Source organism: Pangasianodon hypophthalmus, chromosome 20 (assembly GCF_027358585.1).
Source record: "Pangasianodon hypophthalmus isolate fPanHyp1 chromosome 20, fPanHyp1.pri, whole genome shotgun sequence".
NCBI lineage: Eukaryota > Metazoa > Chordata > Actinopteri > Siluriformes > Pangasiidae > Pangasianodon > Pangasianodon hypophthalmus.
The window spans coordinates 4,447,791-4,469,033 of record NC_069729.1 but is presented as its reverse complement, the minus strand read 5'-3'; the positions used below and the strand labels follow the sequence as shown (position 1 = coordinate 4,469,033).

The 21,243-nt window shown below is 38.1% G+C and overlaps 1 long non-coding RNA gene across 1 annotated transcript in view; it reads left to right on the top strand.

The window, feature by feature from the left end:
- LOC128317085 (uncharacterized) overlaps positions 1-12,937 on the top strand; it is a 53,757-nt gene extending 40,820 nt beyond the window's left edge. The window contains exon 3 of the long non-coding RNA XR_008300570.1: positions 12,529-12,937. This is a non-coding gene — a long non-coding RNA (uncharacterized LOC128317085). The remainder of the gene's footprint in view (positions 1-12,528) is intronic.
- The last annotated feature ends 8,306 nt before the right edge of the window (positions 12,938-21,243 follow it).

Here is a 21,243-nt window from a genome sequence, read left to right as displayed (position 1 = left end):
AGAGGTCTGACGCAGGAAAGCGCGAGGGGAGACGCAGGCAAGCTCCAAATCACCACCTCTTCAAGTGGCCTAGCGCCATCGCCTCACTTTCCTTCCACTGATCTGCTCCCATTTTTCCATAATCAACACAGGGAGACAAATGTAAGCCAGGCTTCTGCACAAGAAAGTTTCAGATGACTTTTCCGACACCTGCACTGTTTGCTGAGGCTAAAGGCTGTTTAAGTAAGCAATTAAGCAAGCATCTTACAGGAAGCATTAGCATGTCTCCAGCAGAGTAAACAGCAATCAAACTAGACTTTATCCGGCTCACTATTTAAAACAATAACGTGATTATGGGCGCTCCTGGTGGCTTTGCAAGGAGTGGTTCATTAAGTTAGTAGCTAGGTACTATTTTTGTTGTTGTTTTTTTTTTAACTGCTAGAAAAAGAACACATATAAATAAAACATGATCTTGTGATGAATGCATATGAATTCAAAGCCATGACGATGGTGGTGCTGGACTTTGTACTATTTCATATCAATCAAGTCGTGAGTAAAGGTGCACAAAATAATCCTAACCTTAACCTTTGTAACTATTCATACAAGTTGAGTCATGACAGTTGCTACAAATTTAAGACAATAATAAACCTATTTAATAATTAGCAGTTTATTTATTAATTTATTTATTTGGTTGCTTGTTTGCTTGCACTATTACTTATTACTTTATTTCTTCATTTGTGTGTGATTATTTGTTTGTTTGTTTGTTTGTTGTTTGTTTGTTTATTTGGCCAAAAAAAGGCCACAGCCCAACTTCTTGTTTTTACTGGTTCATGCTTTCAGAGTTTGTGAATTCACAGGATAAAAGTTCACCTTGATGAATGTGACATGAAATGAAATTTTTCATTACCCCAAGCAAACTCCTTTTTCTCAAACTTTTGGATCATTTCCCACTGAAGAGCTCAATACTGCGAAATGAATTCTATTCACATTTGGACTGACTGCTCCTTACGACTCTGTGATAAAGCCTCACTATCCCAGCCTAGAGAGCATTTTATTAAAACACTTCTGAAATTATTTGTCAGGTTTTTAAAAGGTTAGGGTGTAATGTTAATAGAAAATAACATTTGCTGTAATATAGGGTTTTTGCTGTCGGGAATGTTTAGGAATGTTTTGTAAAAAAGTTCTATGAATGTCCAGAAACCCTGACCGATTGAATGTTCCTAGAGCCGTATCATTTAATAAATGTTTCCCTAGCCTGAAATCGTTACATGGCTATTATTATTGGGTGCAACATCCACCAAACTAGTGCTCAGGAACTCCATTAGGAGTTTTTCCGTGCTCCATCAAACACCCATTTCCACCCTAAAGAGTTTAGCGTTAGCATCATTAGCAGCTGAGTGCAGTCAGAAATCACTAAGCCATGCAGTGTTGTGTGTCCGGAGTGAGGCCTGAGAACTGAGCTTTAAAGCGGCACTTAAAGTGGCAGCAGTTTGTGCAGTTTGGCCTGTGTTGAAGCTCGTGCCCCAGGCGTGGGTGGAGGGCAGGAAGGCAGGCTGGCAGAGGGTAGAATGGTGGGGGGGGGAGGGGGAGAGGAGCATTATGGGTAGGAAGGAGGAAGGGGGTTTGTGCATGGTTCCCAGGGAGTACAGCGTGGCTCTTGGAGGCGCTTTGTCTGCAGAAATACAGGCAGACTCCAACATAGATGCCTATCAGCATTCGCTCCAGTCCAGTGAAGAGAGAGAGAGAGAGAGAGAGAGAGAGAGGGAAGAGAAATGGGAGGGAAGAAAAGGGCTAGGGGTAGAAAAAGACATCCATAAGCACTAACATAAATAAAAGATTCATATAAAACCTATGCACATTGACCTTAAACAAGGAGTGTGACTATGAGAAAAGAGGGAGGGTGGAGGGGAAAAAACGAGGGATGATGAAAGAAAAATATGGACAAGAAAGGAAAAAGCCTCTGACACGAGATAATGGATGCTACAAATATACTGGAGTAAAGAGAACATGGTGCCATATATTATTTTTTACAGTCATGGGCCTGATTTTTCAAAGCACTTAGCACTAGCAAAATGACTAAGCTGAAATAACATGAGTGAGAGAGCACAAGGCCATTCATCATGATGTTGAAGCTACACACACAAACACGAGCAGATTTGAGCTTCAGTACGGCTTTTGTTGGTGTAAGTGTTTAAATATTCACATGTAAATGTTAATGCTGAATCAAGGGGTCATTTCACTTCAACTTCCCTGTTACTTATTGTTTATACCACAGCACTGTTGAATTATTAAATGTGATTAATCAGAAAATGTTGCTTCATTTTCTATAACAGCAGCTCTGACTGTAGTGCTTCGAATCACATGTTTATCTTCTAACGCTTTATCGTTTATTGCATGCTGTACATAATCTAAAGCTAATACTTAACAGATAAAAAAACATATAATTTAACAAAGAAAAACACAATTGTTGATATGGTGAAGTTTTCTGTAAGGAGATGTTTCTTTAACATTATGGAAGGAGTCTCCAGTGTCAGAACATTATAACAGTCAGCAAGTCTTCAGCTAGTTTGTTTCATGGATGTAGCGCAACATTACATGTAACTGTAAATGGTTAAAAGTATGACATATTGGTCATTAAAAATTGTAATCATTGGAGAATTGCTGAGGTTTAAGAGGGAAAAAAAACTTCAGGACATGAACTGGTAACAGTAACGCTGCATCACACAACCCTGTGGTTGATTATTTTCCCATAACAGCACACCGTGAAGTGTTCTATTCCTTAAATAATATGTGCTTATGCTTGATTAGACGTATGTTATCATTTGTTGAATGAGACTTGAATAAATAATATTAATGTGTGTAGCAAAGACAAGGTTATACAACTAATATGGTAATGCTTTCGATTAAAGTTCCCTTAATTAACATTAAATACTGCATTGACAAACCATACAATACTGTTAACACAGCGACAAAGGAATGAACATAGGTAATAATTGAGGCATGTTTAAATGTTAATTATGCGTTTTGCGACAAATAGTTAGGTAGTTAGTTAGTTAGTTAGTTTTTTTACTATTGGAAATTTGTCTTTGGCTTCACCATACAGTATAAACAAGGAATAATATAAATCAACACAACAACCTAAAATATAGTATATAGTATAACTCAACACAACAACCTGAAAAACAACAAAGGAAAAACATAAAAAACAGTATAAAAATCTAAAACTCAAATAGACATTATACTTCAACACACGCACATATATATGTGTGTGTGTTGAAGTATATATATACATTCCCATATGTACATATATATATATATATATATATATATATATATATATACCCACATTTATGACACAGCATTTTCCTTGCCCGTGGTTGTCTGAAGCGTCTCCTTGAAGGTAACAACTGAAACTGAGAATGTAGGGGAATGTAGGGGATGTAGAAAAATCCTTTATGATAACAAAAGCTTTTTGTCTTACTTTTAGTGAATAAGTATCATTTAACCTCCTCTGTGTCTTACCTACAATCATGCTTGCTACATTAACCACTCCAGACAATTTTGCTTTATTATTGACACTCAGATTTCCATACCATGTAGTCACATTGAAGCACATAATACTCTTCACATGATTCCTGTACACCATTTCTAAATCAAATAATGAGTGTTCCATCATCTTAGAAAATAGAAAGTGTTCTTCAAGGGCTCTTAGTTTCTCTGGAAGGTTCTACTTTCTGATAAGGAAACAGTTTGTTGTTGGATTCTAAACAAGATTCCCCAAGAGGGACAAATGAACTGTTGAGGCTTTTAGATTTAATGTTTTTTTTCTAAGAGTGCATCCATGACTAAACATAAATTAGCAGGAATTACATTATATTACTAAATGTTGATTAATAAAATACAAAAACTCCCCAGCTGTAAATATTGGAACTGTGAATTTATTAAATAATTCTGCCAATAATTTCTTTTCCGGTGATTATAAATTGCCTTATTTGGTTCATTATTTAAAAAAATACATATAAATGATTAATGTTAAATAATGCTGTAAATAATGTTAGTCAGTATAACTGATGTAAAACATTAGTATTTATATTAATCAGTTCTACACACATTATACTGTAGCTGTGATCTGAGTTGTTCATTTTATAGAAATCTATTAATATACATAAATAATATATGATAGTCTTCCACTCATACATCTTTGCTGTGTAGCAAATGAGTTTAAAGGGGAAAAAATAATAAAATAAAAAGAATAACTAGCACTATTACAATTAAATATAAAAAAATAAATAAAATAAAATAAAAAACACTTTAAAAAGTTTTATGAATAATTCTTTAACATTAACATGTGTGAGAATATTATTTATTTATTTATTTATTTATTATTTAATTTTTTCCCCAACAGTGGGCCATAAACACACATGGAAATAGCAAAGGTGAACAAATCAAGTTTGTATAAGTATATATTAAATACATTTTAATTTGAATGATTTTTATCTCCAGGCACTAATATACTCATTTAACGTTTATACTGATGCTTTTGTGATTATTTGTTGATGGAACATGGGATTTAAAATGTGTGTTAGTTACTGTAGCAAAACCTCTAAACTGGTTTGCTATGTATAACCAGCAAAAAAATAAAAAATAAAAAAAAAAATAGAAAAACTTCAAACAAAAATGATCAATAAGAGTTTATTTTGTAATAAAATAGCACCATGTGGGTGTGTGTATGCACGCATACACACACAAACACACACACACTGTAGCTGCGGGTGTTGTAGTATTTCTTGTTTACTGATGCAACAGCTGGAGGGGACTCTTTCTTTCCTTCTTTTCTTTTCTTTCCCTCTCTCTCTCTCTCTGTGCAGATGGAGATGACATGGTTTTAGGGCTAAAAGCTGCAGACAGGCCTAATGTCGTCTGTCTCCGACATAGCGGCATCAAAGTAGTTCTCTGGGTCTGTGTGTGTATGTGCGTGTGTGTGTGTGTGTGTGTGTGTGTGTGTGTGTGTGACCCAGGCCTCTGTCTTGAGCCTCTGTCAGCATTTAATGAGATTACATGAATCTGACTAGGGGGCAACAACAGAGGGGGCGTCAAGAAGTCTAAATTTGTTGGGCCAAGATGGACTGTAATCACTTTATACAAGTCATACTCAAAGAAAGCCTCATCTATTCTCTGTTCTGTGTGTGTGTGTGTGTGTGTGTGTGTGTGTGTGTGTGTGTGCGTGTGCATGTGTGTGTATGTGTCCCTGGGGAGAAACAAACAGCAACTTTCATATTCTCCTAACCCCTATTACCCACCCACGTGAACCTGAAGTATACGAAGGAGAGGTAGAGAGTCGGTGTAATGTAACATACAGGAACATGGCTGTGGGTCTGAGATGAGAAAAGGGCACACCAAGGTCAAATGAGCCTGAGAGGATCAGAACAGCTCAATCTTGTCTCAATAGAAGGTCGAGGATGAGGTCATATTGGGCAGCGGATATGAAACAGACGTTTCTAAAATGTGTTTATTAGGAAGCATTTTACATGTTAGTGTAGCTCCAGGTGTATACATGTGAGAATGCATACATAATATAATGCTCAGAATGGTGAAACTACCTACTGTTCGGAAGGCTACATGACACCTACATGCAAGCACTTCATGACTTAAATGACTTAAACCTACATAACATTTAGAAATTCTTATCATCCAAAAGTTGTCATAAGGCTCAAGCTGACATAACACCAAAGTTACACCAGTGACATAGCACGTTATGTCAAGCATAACATTATGCTGATGATATGACATAACCTGCCAAGAAAATCCTCTACGTCACATTATCAGCATTATGTCATGGAGACACCAAAAAAATACAGTGTGCGACAAAGTCAGTTGTCATAACATGCTATGTCATTTCACTATGTCACTCAGAATGTGTCATGGCACAACTTAATGTCACCAAAAAGCTCTGTCACTTGATATAGGTGTTATGTCAACTTGACATCCAGTTTAAAAAAGCAGCCAATAGGTGTTATATATAATAAGTGTTTATAAATGTTTTCACAAAGGGCTTATGTAGGTGCCATGTAGCCATCTGAACAATGCCATTCTCTAAAGTGTTACCAAATAAGTAAGTATAAAGTATAATAAGTATAAAAATAAATTACTTGCAATGTTTTTCCATTCACAAGAAAATACTTAATGATCTAGGATCATTTTTTAATTGAAATTTGAAAATGTTGCCATGTTTTTCTGACATCTTTTAAAATACAACTGACAAACCATCATCTTGTTCATCACTAACTTTATCTATGTTAACTAGCTGGCGAGCTAACTGCTAATAATCTATCTAGCATTTGTCAGCAGTTGACATCTGTGTGAATTCAGTATCTGCATCTCAAGTTGCCTTGTATCTCAATAGTTTAGATAGATAGCATTTAGGTGTTAACAACCAACATTTTGTTCATTCCTGATTTTAGATAAGTTAGCTAGATGTGTAACTTACTGCTAGCAGACTAGTTTAAATTTATCACAGATAAACATGAGTGGTATTTCAATAACCATTTCAATTTTTTGAAAAAACCATTTCCATTTCAAAAGATTTACTAACACTAGTCACACCTGCCAAAATATAACACAACATACCCTCATTTTGATTGTCCCTGAAATAATCTGAGGTGACTAGACCTTTGTCAGAAGTTGACTTTTATGTGATTTTATCTAAATTTGAATTGTTCTCAGCAGTTTAGTTATTAATACTCAAAGTTGTGTACATTCATAACTTTAGGTAAGCTAGCTAAGTAGCTAGCTAGGTGACTAGCTAACTGCTAGTAAACTAGCTCAAATTTATCACAGGTAGATAAGAGTGGTAGTTCAGTATACATTCATCCATCCTTTTGTATTGTCATATTCTCCGTGACTTACTAACACTCGTCCTAGCTGTGGAAATATAACATGACAAGCCATCGTTTTGTTCAACACTAACATCACCTAAGTTGACTAGCCAGCTAGCTAACTGCTACTAAACTTGCTACCCATTGTGAGAGGTTGACATATGTCTGAATCGTGATTTGCGTTATTTCTCTGCAGTTTAACTACAACACCCAAGATTTTGTTCATCTCCAACTTTAGGAAAGCTAGCTAAGTGGCTATCGAACTGCTACTAAATTAGCTAGCATTTGTTAGAGGTTGACATCTGTGGGATTTCAGAATCTAGGTCTCAGTTTTTTATTGGTTCTCAGTAGTTTAGCTATTAACACCCAAGATTTTGTTCATCCCTAATTTTAGCTAAGTTAGCTAGGTGGGTAGCTAATTGCTACAAAACTAGCTAGCATTTGTTAGAAGTCTACAACTGTGGGATCTGGGATCCTCACAGTATTCCTCTCAGCAATCTATTTAACAGAAGCCACACTTCTCAAAGTATACCACAGGAAAAAAACTATTTTGTATCAAATTGTGGTTCATCTCAGTCGTATGAATTGTAAGAAACTACACCAAACGTAAAAATAATCCCTGAGCTCCCCTACCATAACAATCAATACTTTTGTTCGTTACTAATATTAGCAAAAATAGCTTGCTAGCTAGCTTAATATGCAGATTCTACAACCAAACACTTACAGATACCACACATCCTCTAAATAGAGGATCCTCCATGATACCTTTATACACACAAAATCCTGAATCATTTCTTTTTTTATCTAAGTATTGAAGCATTTAAAAATCTAATTTGTGAGATTACTTGAATATAATTAAAGTAGTCATATTTAAAGGAAACCACACCTCCAGACAATCTTTCTATCTGACAGCTGGGAAGAAAGAGAGAAAATGAGGGATAAAGAAGGAAACAGGTACAGTTACAGTAAAAGACACTGCCATCCAAACGGGATTTATTTCTTGAAATAATAATTAAAAAAAACTACAAAAAAAGCTGGACAGTTTTACATCTGCCGAGCAAGGCGTGAGATACAGAAGAGCAAATTGAAGTACATGTAACATGACACAAATGAACAAAAGTGTTTAGTTAATGATTTATTATTGAAGAGGCTCCTTAAGCCCCGGCTCCGGCCCTGGCTCTATTGTGGCCAGATCAGACGAGGAGATAAGGGTCAGTCTAATGGCAGTCAGCTGGCAGGTGGGCCAGCGCGGGTTAATCAGAGTTAAGTGATATTTAAGTGGAGGACGACAGCGAGCAAGACACTGAATACAGCCGAGGCTTTCGCTGGTGAGCTGGGACTCACCTGAGGCAGCAGCTGGAACACACGGCGTAAACCTGGTGTGTACCTGACACACAAACACGCACAGGCACACCTAACACAACACACATTTATACTAGAATACAAACATTAACACACACATAGGCTACACACCTGCTCACACACACCAGAATGGCTACCCTAGTCAGTGTGTGTGTGTGTGTGTATGTGTGTGTGAAGTGTACTGAACCAAAAAAAGTGTATACTCTGTTCCTGAGCTTGAGAGCTTAACTGTGTCAAACAGATACAATTGCACTAACAAACCTCTAATCCAAACACACTCCACTTATGCAAGTCTTCAAAGTTAACAAACAGCATTGTGTGTGTGTCAACAAAAAGCTGTCATTTGACTTGGAAATTATGTCAACTTGACATCAGAATGTTATGTAGTTTAAAGTCAGTTGTCATAAAGTCAGTTGTCATTTTTTTCCTTCAGAGGCTTTGTAGGTGTAAGTGTTAATGTTTGTCGTACATTGAGATACAACTAAAAATACATTCTGCAATGTTAGCTAGCTAAGAGTAACTAGCTAACAGTAGCTAGCTAACAGTAAATGATAATGTTTGCTAATAAATGTGTAACAATCTCACAATATCAAGAAAAAAAAGCTAAGGAAGCAAACTTACAGTATGTACACTAATCTGGCAAAAGACCAAGGTTGTCAATTTTCCCAATCATTTATCATTTAAATTGATTCTAGCAAACTATCAAAATTGTTAATGTTAGTGAATGAGTTAAGCTAAATCCAGGTAAATCCAAGACACGAACTTGTTTAGTTTTTAATGAATGCTAACGAATGTTAACTTGCTCAAAAATTAAAATTGAATTGAACTACTTGTGAATGCTGACTTGTATCCCATGTAGAAAAACAATGTTACTTCAATATGCTATTCCAGTAGGGTTATTACCTCAGCTATGCCTAAGGAAGATCAACCTGGACACACAATAGACGCTGAGCTAATGGGACAAAGTTCTGTAAAAGTATCGATTAGGGTTTAGTTATAAAAAATTATCCTAAAACTTCATCCTTAAACATGCCACGTTTAAACCATCCATTAAACTTCATTAAAACATGGAGAGAACAAACCTAGAGGTGGCTGTCCACCAAAAGTCAGGCTAAGGGTAACGTTCAACACGATGCCACCACCACCAGGCTTCACTGTAATGATATAGTTGTCAGGTTGATTAGCAGTGTTGGGTTTCTGGCCAAATATAGGGTTTGGGCCAAGGCCAAAAAGTTTGTGAAAGTAAAAGAAATGGGATTTCTTATGCAATTTTTTTTTTCAATAATTTCTTCTTTCCACTCTTCCATAATGTCCAGGTTTTTTTTAGGTGTCCAGGTTATGGTTGTCCTCTGAATAGTTTCTCCCATCTGAGCAGTAGATCTTTCTAGCTCCTTCAGAGAGGTTTTTATAAGGGGTTGTCTTAAATAAAAACCCACAAAATATATTATATTAAATTGGATGTGACGTGTAAAAACACTGTTTTGCATGTATAGCAATACATAGGGTTTTTGGACCTTGCTTTACTGGCTTTAAGCTATTTTTGCTGTGACTTTTAGAGACATCAGCCACAGGCCAAGTTGAGTTGAGTAAATGCCCAGGATTGCCTGCTCACCGCACTCTAATTTGATAAAGAAACAGTAGAATCGCTGCCGTATGCAACCCGCACGCCATCTTCAGAAATGTCATTGCAGTTTCCTCCCCATCACTGCCTCCTACTGGACAATATCTGCATCCTGCTTCCACATACATTAAACAAGGCTGTACAGGAAATCAGTCGATATGAAAAAACAACAGCAGGGCTTTCAGGGCACAGCCATGAAATATGGAGCAGGAGAGAAGAGCGGGGAAGCGGCTGTAACGAAGCCGTTGTAATTGGAACAAGGTTTTGGCCCTCGAACGCTTCTGCCTCCGCTTCCACTCGGCTGCGAGTGCACACTCTCGGCCAAATCAAACCCAAACGGCAGGCAAAGCAAAACAAAGCAGGCACACGCAAGCGCAAATGAAGTCTGACGGGATGGGATGAGGTTTGATAGAAGTGATTGGAGACATGTACAGAGAGAGAGAGAGTGGGGAAATATATTCTGGCAGGTTGTGTTTGTGGCATTTACATTCTGCTCTTTTAAAATTAAATTGTAAGAATTGTGTCCCTGGATTATAAACAGTCTATCTGAACTATAAGTAGACCCTCTAAACTTATACGGTTTCCCTAAATGCAAGGAAGTAAACTGTTTTCGGTCTCATAGGGATTGATGCTGGTTTTATACACTAACAGGGAGTGTATGGAGTTCATTACAGACGTACTGTAGTCCAAAACTGTGGTTTCTCAAGTTTGCCAAAACCCATATATTGTTAAGATCATTGCAAAATGGTAAGGGGAGAATAATTTGAATGATCTCTGACAAGTAAAGAGATGTTAAGGTTTTAATGAATTGTTAAAACAAGCCCAATTCACAAACACAAGAAGGCTCTTATACTGGTAAAGAGCATTTTGTCCATTTGTGATCATTCAGTAAAGGGATATGAATCAGATATGGACCTACAAGTGTCTCAGGCATGTATCTTTCCCTTAAGTCCAAGTCGAGTCTCAGGTAGCAGCTCTCAAGGCCCAAGTCAAAAGCTCTCGTCCAGAGTCCATAAGCGCTAGTTAATTTGAGTAATAAATGGTTTGGGCACCCCGGTCAACTTACTGTATCGCTGTAGCATGTAGTTTGAGTTTGAGTAACACAAATAATGTTGGATAAACAGTTATTTACACATCTGAAGTCCAGGTCAAATTCTACTTAATACACTTAAGTGCAAGTCGAGTGTTAGATCAAAGATAAGCAAGCAAGTCAAGGTACAAGTAGTTTTAACCCACAGAGTGTGGGTTACTTCCTGAAGCTCTGGCCACAGGCTTCAGAGTCTTCAAAGTTTCAATCTTGTTATCTCATTGCAATCTCTTTTAGCATTTCCATGTAAGTGCACCAACTTCCGCCTGGTAATTTTTGATCACGTGACTCTGTAAGCTTTTCAGAGTAAGACTGTAGACACAGGACCACCAGATCTTCAAGAGTTAGATTTGAAGGAGTCAGTGGTGAGTAAACATGAGTTTTCCAAAAGGTTCTGGGAAAAGTCAGTGCTTCGTTATTTGCATTCAGTCAAATAGCCTTTTCCTGTGAAAGAAGGTGGTTCTTGGTCATATTCAGCAATGAAACATACCGGACTCTTTAGTTACAAAGCTAAAAGCTAAAGCATGAAAATGTGTGCTCATCTCATATCCAGCTAGCAACATCAAGAAAGAAAAGCAGTAGCCAACCCTGTCTCCACTATTCTATCAAAATACTAAGGTTGTTCTTTTTTTCTTCAAGTTGATTAAATTTAATTCAATACTATTTCAAATTTCCTAGCAACTTACCACAAACACTAATGTTAGCTAAGTTAAGTCCATGTAAATCCTAGACAAACTTTTTTAACATCTAATAAGTTATCTTTCAGTGGCTTGAAAATAAGTTTTGACTTTTGGTGAGTGAACGTGATCAGAAATTTGGAATTACACTGGACATCCGAATCCTGGATTTGAGTTTTACATCAGTAGGAGATACTCAACCATGGCCCTAAGAACCAACTTATAGAAGGAGTTTGGAGTGGGATGGTACAGGCAGAGCTGGTGTGTAGAAACAGGTTCCAGGATTCCTGCAGAATAGCTTGTCATCAGAGGTGAAAAAAATGCTGTCCACAAACCAGCGGAGCTTGGAAGAACCTGTCTTGATCTGGACCATTACTAGGAGGAATGAAGTAGGATACTTTCACTCTCCCAGGACTATTCCCACACTATTGTGGCACATAATACTAGATTTCCAATTAGCACCAATCAGTGGTAACCAACTTTACCACTTTTGTAGTACCACTTTTGTCTGCTCAAGCATGAGCATTGTTGTCTTCTTGGCTCTTGCTGCTACGTCGCATCCATTTTCCTTGTTTTGTTCTCAAATGTTCTGTGACCGTGCTACATCCAGTTCGCCTGCATTACAGTATGTAGTGATAAAGCCTAACGTTTCACCCTTCACAATGAAGACAAGGTGTACATCAGAGTATTCAGTTGATCAAACTTGTTTCACTGAATATTTGGCATTTCTGCTACAGATAATCATCACAGATGTTCTCTGAGGTGTAACGTTCCTGCACTACTTAATGCAGACATCTTTTGTTTTTGCAAAAGTACTGCAGAACCATTAGGACTTTCTTTTCTTTTCTTATTCATTATTCTGACAGAAATTATTATACGTGGCTGTCCATAAGCCAATTTGTGACTTTTGTCTGTTTCTTTTCTCAGTCCCTGTATGATGCATTCACTCCAGTTTCCATGATGCCCAGCTCACAACCATGTCACATGATCCTTTGTCAAACATCTATGCCTGTTCTCGCTCACCTGACTACTAATTCAATTCACCCGTTCACAATCACGCACACTCCTATATACATACATTGCAGAGTCCAGTATTGTGCATGAGATATTACTAAGCCTTTCCTTATTTCCTGTTTTGCCTCAGTATTTTGACCTCAGCTTTATTTACCTTTCTCCTGTTTACTCTGCGTAGTTCATGCCTGTTTGACAATCACCTTACCTGTGTCTGTTTATTTGATATTAAGTTTTATTGCCTTGCCCTTCTGATTTGTTTGCTTTGGTGATTTTTTTAATAAAAGTTAAAACCTATACACCTTGATGGCCTCATTCTTGTCGAGTATAAAATGGTAAGCGTTAACTGAGCTTAGAAAAGTGGTAAGGAAACAAGAAATTGGAGGAGTAAATCACAGTGAGCAGCGAGAATAAATCAGTGACATCCATTACTGACAAGAATAATGTATTCATTTACAGAAAGCATATGAAGATCTTAATGTACGGATTGAAGACATGATGTGTAAATGAAAAAGAACAATGAAAAATATAGAGTTATATTATTACCTACAGCGTCAGGAGCAGTGTTTGCGGGTAAGGATGCTAGTTTGCAAGCAATTTTTAAATTATATGTCTGGATAATGTGCACAGAGCATGACGGACAAGGCCACAGTGAATTAACTGTGTATATTTGTGCAGAACTGAACCACACACACCTTGCTAATTACCGAGAAGTGTCAAAAAGCGTGCTGGATCTTTGATGTGCTGTGTATTCCTTAATGACCTTTGTGTTATTGTATGCATGTAGTAAGTGTGTGTGTGTGTGTGTGTAAAAAAAGTAGAAAGAGAAAAAAAGAGTGGGTATGTCAGTAAGCAGCCGGCAGGGCTTGATGTCAATCAACCAGGCTTCTAATTAAAAGTAGAAGCGAGAGGCTGCTGGGGACAGCAATCACTATCAAACTCCCATTTTCATATGAATGGCCTTTTTAATTAAACTCTCCAGCTAATAAACGCCTGGATCAAAACCGATGGAGCCGTTTACCAGACAAAGAGCTTTCTCTCGTACGAAAACCAAAGGCGGACGAGAACTAGAGAGGGTACAAACGTCAGAGAGACGGAGGGATGAACTAAAGAGTGGGAAACAGAGAGAGAGAGAGAGAGAAGGAGAGAGAGAGAGAAAGAAAGAAGTACACTGCCTTTGAACCTGTCATGATGTCTGTGTTTTTGTTCTCACGGGCGGCTTGCCAGTGGCTATTATTGTGGATAAAGTTTATTTAGCGTCAATGGAATTAAGTGTGAGGAAGAAGAGGAGGAGCAAAGAGTAAAAAGAGGCAAAAGAGAGAAAGAACATAAAACAGAGCATTATCTATGAGCTCGATGAAAGACAGAAGCTAAAAAATAAACAGCTTGTGTGTGTGCTGCCTATTAGTGAGCCGATGATGTGTGTGTGTACCCTGAGATGCCAGTTTATTAGTGTATCCTGGTGTATACATTCTGCGTATAGATACTAGATCTTCGTTTAGATATAATAATGTATTTTAATGTTTGTATTTATGTGCATACAATCTGAGCTTGTTGAAGACAGGAAAAGCATCATCTGTTCCTTTTCCAATCTTCAACTGTCAAATTTCAGCGAGTCTGCTCCCACTCTAGCCTCAGATTCCTGTTCTTGGTTGACAGGAGTGGAACCTCCTGTGGTGTTCTGCTGTTGTAGCCCATCCACCCCAAGGATTGATGCTTTTCAGCTCACCATGGCCATAAAGAGTTACTGTTATTTGAGACATTTTTGAAGAACACTTTCATGAAATATTCAGTTGAAGTTCAGTTTTTTTTTAATTAAGCTTTGAATCTGTATTCATCCCTTCAAAGATGGAACTACTTTTTTCAGAAGGAAGTAGTTCTGTGGGTCTAATGTGCATGTCCATTCTTCCTAAAGATATTCCCTCACTTGGTGTTTTGATGATGGTGTTGGAGAATGCTGTCTAACACATCGTTCCCAAATGTGCCATAGTTGTTCTATTGGGTTAGTGAGACTGTATGAAGGCTACAGCGTACGATTTACATCATTTGCTTCTTCATCACACCATTCAGTGAGCCGTTGTGCCCTGTGCATGGGGGTGGGGTCAGCCCTAGAAGAGACCACGCCCATCAGGATAGTAGTGTTTCATCACTAGGTGAAGGTGATCAGTCACCTTTGTATTGTATTGATTGAGTCAAATCTTTGTATTGATTTGCAGTGCCGCTTTCTTTCACACACAAAAACTTTCTAGAACTCACCTTCTAGAGCTGAAATTACTCTGATGTAAACTATAAAGCTAAGACATTCAAAAATTAACTCACATTAACTAATAGAGAGTATCAAAATCATAAGACCTCTATTATAAGTGAGTTTTGAGTCAATGGGTCCTTTTTTAAGTAAAAGGGAAAATTTTGAAATTTGCATCTCGGTTATTCACTCATATACTACAGATGTGCTGGATGTGTATATGTATCAGTGTGTGCGCTTTCCTCCAGAAAATCAATTATTTAAAGTTACACCAAAATCTGCTTTACTAATGCCATTTGTAGGCCCTGTGTGAAACTCAACATTCTTGCACTCATGCAGGAAAATATTTATATTAATAATATTTCTCGGTTTGTATCTGGGACGGTGTGTAGGACCGTTTGCATCCAGGAAGCACTGGTGTGTGAAGTGTGTAACTACGCTTGAGGGAAGAACCAGCATGGTACAAATCCATTATCAAACATTTCACATGCAACTTCCTGCAACTCTTAATCCTCCTCATGTTGTAACATTTAAAAACGAATACTGTGGGGCATTGTGAAGGATTTCTATTAAGACTTCCAGTACCACATTAAAACACTCTTTTTTTAGCCAATTATAAGTGGCTAATGACTGGTGCAGCTATTAGCTCGTATCTGGAAGCCAATCTCCGGCCTGCTCGCTTTACTTCATCATTTTGGGCAGCTCTGATATCTGAGGGCTTAATTGGAAATGAGACACTAAATATCAAATCGGCTTAAATGTGATGTCTATTATTACACGTTGATTTCAGTGGCTGATATCGGACTCGGTCGCGTCATTAGAACTGGCCTGTGCGCGGGAACACAAATGTTTGCTTTGTTCTTAAATGGACCGATGTGAAATCTGACCCATGTTCTCTCAATACACACACAAAAAAATGTGCATGCATGATTGCATGCACAGACGCACACATATAACATACAACACACGGCCTGTGTAAATTTTGTATAAAGCCAATCGGAAATGGTCTGGAATAGCAGATATACAGCAGCTAGTAAGAAGGCGGGAATATATCTGAGATCTGAGCTTAAGCTTTTCCATATCAGAGCAAATTCAGAAATAAAGAGAGGCTATATTTCATACGGTTTGTCCACTTTGGGAATCTTTATACACTTTAAAAGGACGTCTATTTTATCAGTCATCTTGTAGCACTTTCAGCTGACAGTGTGAGTTTCTCGTTATGCACAGAGAGAGTAAGAGATGTTCCGAAAAAAAAAAGAAAAACAGAATGAGAGAGATAGAGAGCATGTCACAAGCACCTCAAAGCTTTCATTCTCACTAATTTCCTCTCTCTACCATCTTCTCAAACTTTGTAACACTGTAACCTCAGGAAACCCTGACGAAGTATAACAATAAAATTAACTTGTAATGAGCAAAATAATTGCACTTCAAACACACAGCTCGCACGCAGAGGAAAGGCTTAATTTGGAGATTACATGGCTTGTGAATGCTTGAGTTCAAAACACAAAGAGGCTGGTTATGAAGCGAGAGAAAAAGAAGTCCATCCCAAACGAGCGCCCGGCGTTCTTCAGACTCGTGCGGCGGGGACGCTGCGGGCGTCAGGGGCAAATTCACCATGCAAAAAAACCTCCATTCTGCATGCAGCCACTTCAAAGGAGCAGGAACCGAGTCTCAGGCAGCCAGTGGGCAAGAGGAAAAAGCAGACAAAAATTCAGAGACACACACACACACACACAGTCATCTCCTGGAGTGACAGAAAATGGCAGGAGGCCTGACGCAGAAGCGGAGATTTAGCTGATCAAGGGAGATTTTTTTTCCTCTTCCCAAATCAACACAGCAGCGCTTTCTCAATCTTTAAACCCAGGGAGAGATCAGAGGAGAGGAAGAGAAGTGCTGAGAAGGTTACCAAGAAAAAGGAAAGAACGCGAGAAGAAAGAGAAAGAAACAGAGACAGACAGATAGAAAGAAACAAGTCTCTGTTTTTTGTATTTCCTTTTTTTTTTTAAGTTTTACATAACATTTACATTTATTAGATTATTTTATCCAAAATGGTGGCAATGTTACATCTAGAACTCCTAAGGGTTCTTCTGTTTGTCCCTTGGCTGAAACCATTATACATTTATGTATATTTAGGGTTCTCTGTAGAACCCTAAACAAGAGTTCCCCTCTCAGAGAGGAATCCAAAAGGAACCCTTTAAGAAAGCACCTTTTAAGAACCCTTAATTGACGAATCCATTGTGAAATGAATGTGGCAAATTTTGGGGGGATAACACGATTGCAGTGCAATTTATGCCGTGTAAGTCTTAAAAAATTCATGTTATTTTTTAAAATCATTTTTCAGCATTTAACTGCATTCAACCATTTAAAATTAATCCATCTCTGGTAATAACATTTCATTTTTAACATTTCAAATTTCATAACATTTCATTTTTAACAAGTTTTCTTTGTTGACAATCCTAAATTTTGCTTGGATTTTGTATCTTGAATTTTGTTGAGTTTTTTTACTTCAAATATTATTTAATTAATAATTTACTTAACAAACTTAGACAAACTTAATTTAGTCTAGTTTGTCTAAGTGAACTTGTCAGTCAGTTTCACAGTATTACTGAAAATAAAGAATGTGAGACCTTACTTTTCTTCTTCCCATAATCTTCAGAAAATTCACATGATGCCACTTCCTGTTAATGTAAATTGTGGAATATTCCATCTATTTTATAGGGGTGAATGTGTTCGGGTGACACAGTTGAGTATAATTTGTGAGACTAAAATGTAATGTAGACATTTTTCATAACCAATAACTGACAACTTGTAGAAAAGAAAGTGTGAGACTTTAAACGAAGTATTTTAATGATTATATTTCAATACTTTCAATTATATTTTAAGCTGTTTATCTGAAACATGCACATATCTTAAGATGGATGCTTTGCCTGTGTTTAAAATATCTTTTACTTTACATACATATATGTAAATGTAATGGCACCCCAATCATGGAATCACCCTTTTACCTCAACCATGAATTACTGTAAAGCAGAACATCTGCGCTAAGCAGGTTCAGTCATACCGAAGTTGATTTGCAGGTCGGCCTACTCTGCCTCTGTTTTCCTTTCCTTTTAGCACTCATCCTCTACCTTCCTCGCTCGTTTCTCCCTTCCTCCCTCTGTTTCCTCTTTGCTTCTCTCTCTCCCACTCTAGAGACTCTCTCCCTCCTGTCCTGTGCTTTTATCTGATTGGAGGATGGCCACTGTTTTCATAAAATGCAGTCTTAAGGGGTTGCATATGTACATTAAAACCTGCGTTTATTGACCTCCGTAATCCATGCAAACGGACGCTGAAAAAAAAGCGTGTGTGCAACGTACAGATGGGTTACAACTCTGACATGTGCACTGCACACATATACACAGGTTTATCAAAACAGGACAGGTTAGTTTAAACATTTATACTGTTTTTTTCCCTGTCAAAGATGGTTTATAAACAAATCTGTTTTACTCAGACGGCTACGATTACGCTGTATATAACAATAGATAGCCATGTACACTCACCAGCCATTTTAATAGGAACACACATTCAGGGAATGAGCATCCTCCTCAAAGTTTGCTGTTTTGCATGTTCTGAGATGCTTTTCTGCTCACCACGGCTGTAAAGAGTGCTTATTTGAGTTACCGTAGCCTTCCTGTAAGTTGGAACCAGTCTGCTCATTCTCCTTTGACCTCTTTCATTAAAGGGCGCTTCTAGCTGTAGAAAGCAAGTGCTTGTTGTTTTTTGCTTTTTTGCACCATTCTGTGTAAACTCTAGGGACTGTTTTGCTTGAAGTCAGCAGTTTCTGAAATACTCAAAGCAACCTGTCTGGCACCAACAACCATGTCATAGTCACTGAGACCAATTTTTTCCCCATTCTGATGTTTGAACATTAACTGAAGCTTTTGACCTGTATCTGTGTAATTTTAATGCATTTCACTGCTGCCATCTGATTGGCTGATTATATAATTGCATGTATGAGCAAGTGTACAGGTGTTCCTATTAAAGTGGATGTTTAATGTATGCTGATGTACTTAGTGTATTGGAAATCCACATTGCCTATGTTGCACGCTGCATGTAGTATGTTTTACATTGCCTATATTTTATATTAGTGTGTGTGTGTGTGTGTGTGTGTGCATGCAAACTCTTACAATCTGGAATCTTTGGTTACATACTTTTTGCTGTTTCACATTTGTAGGGTCACATGGAGTTTTCTTGTTCTTTTGACATGATTCGGTAGAAATACTAATAAATTCCTTCCTGACACTCGCTGACCTGTTCCTTCATGCTTGGTTTGCTGGACTGTAACAGTATCTTTTTCTAACTCTCTCTCACACACACACACACAAACTCTCTCTCAAGCAGCTCGGACAGCGGCAGCCTACAGAGCCTGGTCTCGGCTCATTTCTCCCTCGCCGCTGCTCCAGTCCAGCGCCATTGTGGCCAATTAAAATTCCAGTCTTTGTTTTCTCTCTAAATTAGGTTACTTGTGCAAATTTACACTAATTTACTTAACTGGAGCCAAGCTCTGGTGCTGGCCATCCAAACCGGCTGGGCTGTTTGTTTAATATGCAACCTGAACTCCACAAACGCACACACGCACACCGCAAAAAAAAAAACCTTTAGCCGTGGCACCGTGCGAGCCCGTCCTCCGGACCGCAGTTCATCCGAGGGACACCTCTCCCAGGTTTAAAATCACAAGCGCTAGATCATGGCGAGATGTGGTTTTGATTTGCTGTGGAGAGTTCGCTGTCCAGGTCACTTATTCTGTCCAGATATGAGGACCTAATGAGGAACAACATCCACCACCTCCAGCCAAACTGTGTGTATGAAACGGGGAATCCTTCTCTAACACACCTGACCTCGTTCATGAAGCACTGAGTTCATGGAGTGTGGTTTGAGAGAATAAATGGCGCGGTGACACTAACATAGATTAACACGATATGGGGTCACTGTGTGTATAGTTAGCTCAAAGGAGCATAGTGTTAACATCTTGAACTCTCAAGGGCTTGACCTTTGACCTCTACACTTCGAGGTCCAGACTTCACTGTCGCACACTTTCTCACACTGGGATTGTCTGTGTACGTGTTGCAAGGCTATAAGTTCAACAGCCATAAGGTGATGACATCACTCTAACGTCACGTCTGATCAGACATTCCAAACCATCATCAGTCCGTCACACACACACACACACACGGCTGCTGACTCACAGACTTGATGAGGGTGGTAAGGTATGAGAGCCTGCAGAAAAATCTGATGACTGAGTGTTCATAATGTTTCATAAAGTTCTGTCTGCATGAGGGCAGAGTTAGGGTTAGAGAGAGAAAGTGTGTGTGTGTGTGTGTGTGTGTGTCGGGGGGTGGAGGGGGGATGGGGGGGGGGGGGGGGGTGTATGCAATCAGGTCAGACTGAGTTCACACCTCACGAGACGTGTTAGACGTGTTATGTGTGTGTGTGTGAAAGTCTCATAAGTAAATCACAAGACCTTTGATTCTTATGCTACATCTTTAAATCTAGTGATTATTATATTTTTCTGTTTTAGACATTTTTAGGCAAGTCATATTCTTAATTTGTTCCATATCGATAAATTTGACAACTATTAATGTTTTGAGGCTTAGACAGGCATTAGCTTTCTGTGTGTCATGCTTTGATTAAATTTTCATACATTCAGAAATAACTCTGCTGCATTCAGCATTTAATTTGATTGTTTTTAAAATAACTAAACATTGGTTAGTTTTTTGTTGCATAATCTGTAAAAGTTTTTGTTGCTTCCTGCTGTTAATTTTTTACCTCCTATCAATCCTCTACCAGTATACCAGTACCTCTAGGAAAGTTACTCGTATTCAGAGTTGGGTTACGCACATGCGTATAGTAAGTTGATTATTGGTGTCCTCTGAGGTTGACAGACATTTTTCACTAGCGTCTAGGGTCACCACCTTTAAACACCAGCACTTGATTTTAAGGCTGAAAAAGTGGGAGTTAAAAATTTGCAGACTTCACAAGCAGATGTTTGCTTTGATAACATGTGCGTAGGTGGATTAGATTAATTTACTAAGTAATCGTGTGTGTGTTGTTTTGGTAGTTTTATACTGTCTTTTGCTGTCTGCACATGATTGCACTGTGCACTTTATGTAAATATATGTAGTCTCCTCTAGTTCTGTGTTTATGTGGCACCTTGGTCCTGGAGGAACGTTGTTTTATTTCACTGTGTACTAACTAGCTGTATATGGTTGAAATGACAAAAAAAGCCACTTGACGTGTGTGTGTGTGTGTGTGTGTGTGTGTGTGTATGTTTATTCCTGTACAGATAACTGCCATCCTGACCAAGATTAAGCATTTTCTGAAGATCGTGTTAAATGATTAATTTAATC